The sequence below is a fragment of the Vicia villosa genome, linkage group LG1, assembly GCF_029867415.1.
Source record: "Vicia villosa cultivar HV-30 ecotype Madison, WI linkage group LG1, Vvil1.0, whole genome shotgun sequence".
Lineage (NCBI taxonomy): Eukaryota > Viridiplantae > Streptophyta > Magnoliopsida > Fabales > Fabaceae > Vicia > Vicia villosa.
In genome coordinates, this window is record NC_081180.1 from 77,179,217 (window position 1) to 77,183,186 (window position 3,970).

A 3,970-nucleotide genomic window follows, 5' to 3' on the forward strand; every position below is an offset into this window, starting at 1 on the left:
CTTTCTCTACTGCAAAAATGTGGACTATCATATGCAATTTTTGGAATTTCTTTCTCTTCTCCCAAAACATGGACTATCATATGCAATTTCTAGAAGTTCTTTCTCTTCTCCCAAAACATGGACTATCATATACAATTTCTAGAATTTCTTTCTCTTCTCCAAAAACGAGGACTATCATATACAAATTCTGGAATTTCTTACTCTTCTCCAAAAACGTGAACTATCTTATGCAATTTCTGGTATTTCTTTATATTTTCTAAAAACACGGACTATCATATCCAATTTCTAGAATTTCTTTCTCTTCTCTAAAAACATGGACTATCATATGCAATTTCTAAAATTTCTTTCTCTTCTCCAAAAACATGGACTATCATATGTAATTTATGAAATTCTTTCTCTACTCCAAAAACGTGGATTATCATCATATGCAATTTCTAGGATTTCTTTCTCTTCTCCCAAAACGTGGACTATCATATGCAGTTTTTGGAAATTCTTTCTCTTCTCCAAAAACGTGGACTATCATATGCAATTTTTGGAATTTCTTTCTCTTCTCCCAAAACATGGACTATCATATGCAATTTCTAGAAATTCTTTCTCTTCTCCCCAAACATGGACAATCATATGCAATTTCTGGAATTTCTTACCCTTCTCCAAAAACATGCTCTATCTTATGCAATTTCTGGTATTTCTTTATATTCTTTAAAAACACGGACTATCATATCTAATTTCTAGAATTTATTTCTCTTCTCCAAAAACATGGACTATCATATGCAATTTCTAAAACTTCTTTCTCTTCTTCAAAAACATGGACTATCATATGCAGTTTATAGAATTTCTTTCCCTTCTCCAAAAACATGGACTATCATATGTAATTTATGAAGTTCTTTCCCTTCTCCAAAAACATGGACTATCATATGGAATTTAAGAATTTATTTCTCTACTCCAAAAATGTGGACTATCATATGCAATTTTTGGAATTTCTTTCTCTTCTCCCAAAACATGGACCATCATATGCAATTTCTAGAAATTCTTTCTCTTCTCCCAAATCATGGACTATCATATGCAATTTCTAGAATTTGTTTCTCTTCTCCAAAAACATGGACTATCATATGCAATTTATGGAATTTCTTTCTCTTCTCCAAAAACATGGACTATCATATGTAATTTATGAAGTTCTTTCCCTTCTCCACAAACGTGGACAATCATATGCCTTTTCTGGAACTTCTTTCCCTTCTCCAAAAACATGGTCTATCATATGAAATTTTTGGAATTTCTTTATCTTCTCCAAAAACGTGGACTATCATATGCAATTTCTGAAATTTCTTTCCCTTCTCCAAAAACATGGACTATCATATGTAATTTATGAAATTATTTGTCTACTCCAAAAACGTGGACTATCATATGCAATTTTTGGAATTTCTTTATCTTCTCCCAAAACATGGACTATCATATGCAACTTCTAGAAAATCTTTCTCTTCTCCCAAAACATGGACTATCATATGCAATATCTAGAATTTCTTTCTCTTCTCCAAAAACGAGGACTATCATATACAAATTCCGGAATTTCTTACTACTCTCCAAAAACGTGGACTATCTTATGCAATTTCTGATATTTCATTATATTCTCCAAAAACAGGAACTATCATATCCAATTTCTAGAATTTCTTTCTCTTATCCAAAAACATGGACTATCATATGCAATTTCTAAAATTTCATTCTCTTTTCCAAAAACATGGACTATAATATGTAATTTATGAAATTCTTTCTCTACTCCAAAAACGCGGACTATTATATGCAATTTCTAGAATTTCTTTCTCTTCTCCAAAAACGTGGACTATCATATGCAGTTTCTGGAATTTCTTTCCCTTCTCCAAAAACATGGACTATCATATGCAATTTTTGGAATTTCTTTCCCTTCTCCAAAAACATGGACTATCATATGTAATTTATGAAAATCTTTCCCTTCTCCAAAAACATGGACTATCATATGTAATTTTTGAAATTCTTTCTCTACTTCAAAAATGTGGACTATCATATGCAATTTTTGGAATTTCTTTCTCTTCTCCCAAAACATGGACTATCATATGCAATTTCTAGAAGTTCTTTCTCTTCTCCCAAAACATGGACTATCATATACAATTTCCAGAATTTCTTTCTCTTCTCCAAAAACGAGGACTATCATATACAAATTCTGGAATTTCTTACTCTTCTCCAAAAACGTGAACTATCTTATGCAATTTCAGGTATTTCTTTATATTTTCTAAAAACACGGACTATCATATCCAAATTCTAGAATTTCTTTCTCTCCTCTAAAAACATGGACTATCATATGCAATTTCTAAAATTTCTTTCTCTTCTCCAAAAACATGGACTATCATATGTAATTTATGAAATTCTTTCTCTACTCCAAAAACGTGGATTATCATCATATGCAATTTCTAGGATTTCTTTCTCTTCTCCCAAAACGTGGACTATCATATGCAGTTTTTGGAAATTCTTTCTCTTCTCCAAAAACGTGGACTATCATATGCAATTTTTGGAATTTCTTTCTCTTCTCAGAAAACGAGGACTATCATAAACAAATTTCGGAATTTCTTACTCTTCTCCAAAAACATCGACTATCTTAAGCAATTTATGGTATTTCTTTATATTCTCCAAAAACAGGGACTATCATATCCAATTTCTAGAATTTCTTTCTCTTATCCAAAAACATGGACTATCATATGCAATTTCTAAAATTTCTTTCTCTTCTCCAAAAACATTGACTATCATATGTAATTTATGAAATTCTTTCTCTACTCCAAAAACGTGGACTATTATATGCAATTTCATGAAATTATTTCTCTTCTCCAAAAACGTGGACGATCATATGCAGTTTCTGGAATTTCTTTTTCTTCTCCAAAAACGTGGACTATCATATGCAATTTTTGGAATTTCATTCCCTTCTCCAAAAACATGGAGTATCATATGTAATTTATGAAATTCATTCCCTTCTCCAAAAACGTGGACTATCATATGCATTTTCTAGAATTTCTTTCCCTTCTCCAGAAACATGGTCTATCATATGCAATTTTTGGAATTTCTTTCCCTTCTCCAAAAACATGGACTATCATATGCAATTTCTGAAATTTCTTTCCCTTCTCCAAAAACATGGACTATCATATGTAATTTATGAAATTCTTTCTCTACTCCACAAACGTGGACTATCATATGCCTTTTCTGGAATTTCTTTCCCTTCTCCAAAAACATGGTCTATCATATGAAATTTTTGGAATTTCTTTATCTTCTCCAAAAACATGGACTATCATATGCAATTTCTGAAATTTCTTTCCCTTCTCCAAAAACATGGAATATCATATGTAATTTATGAAATTATTTCTCTACTCCAAAAACGTGGACTATCATATGCAATTTTAGGAATTTCTTTCTCTTCTCCCAAAACATGGACTATCATATGCAACTTCTAGAAATTCTTTCTCTTCTCCCAAAACATGGACTATCATATGCAATTTCTAGAATTTCTTTCTCTTCTCCAAAAACGAGGACTATCATATACAAATTCCGGAATTTCTTACTATTCTCCAAAAACGTGGACTATCTTATGCAATTTCTGGTATTTCATTATATTCTCCAAAAACAGGAACTATCATATCCAATTTCTAGAATTTCTTTCTCTTATCCAAAAACATGGACTATCATATGCAATTTCTAAAATTTCTTTCTCTTGTCCAAAAACATGGACTATAATATGTAATTTATGAAATTCTTTCTCTACTCCAAAAACGTGGACTATTATATGCAATTTCTAGAATTTCTTTCTCTTCTCCAAAAACGTGGACTATCATATGCAATTTTTGGAATTTCTTTCCCTTCTCCAAAAACATGGACTATCATATGTAATTTATGAAATTCTTTCCCTTCTCCAAAAACATGGACTATCATATGTAATTTATGAAATTCTTTCTCTACT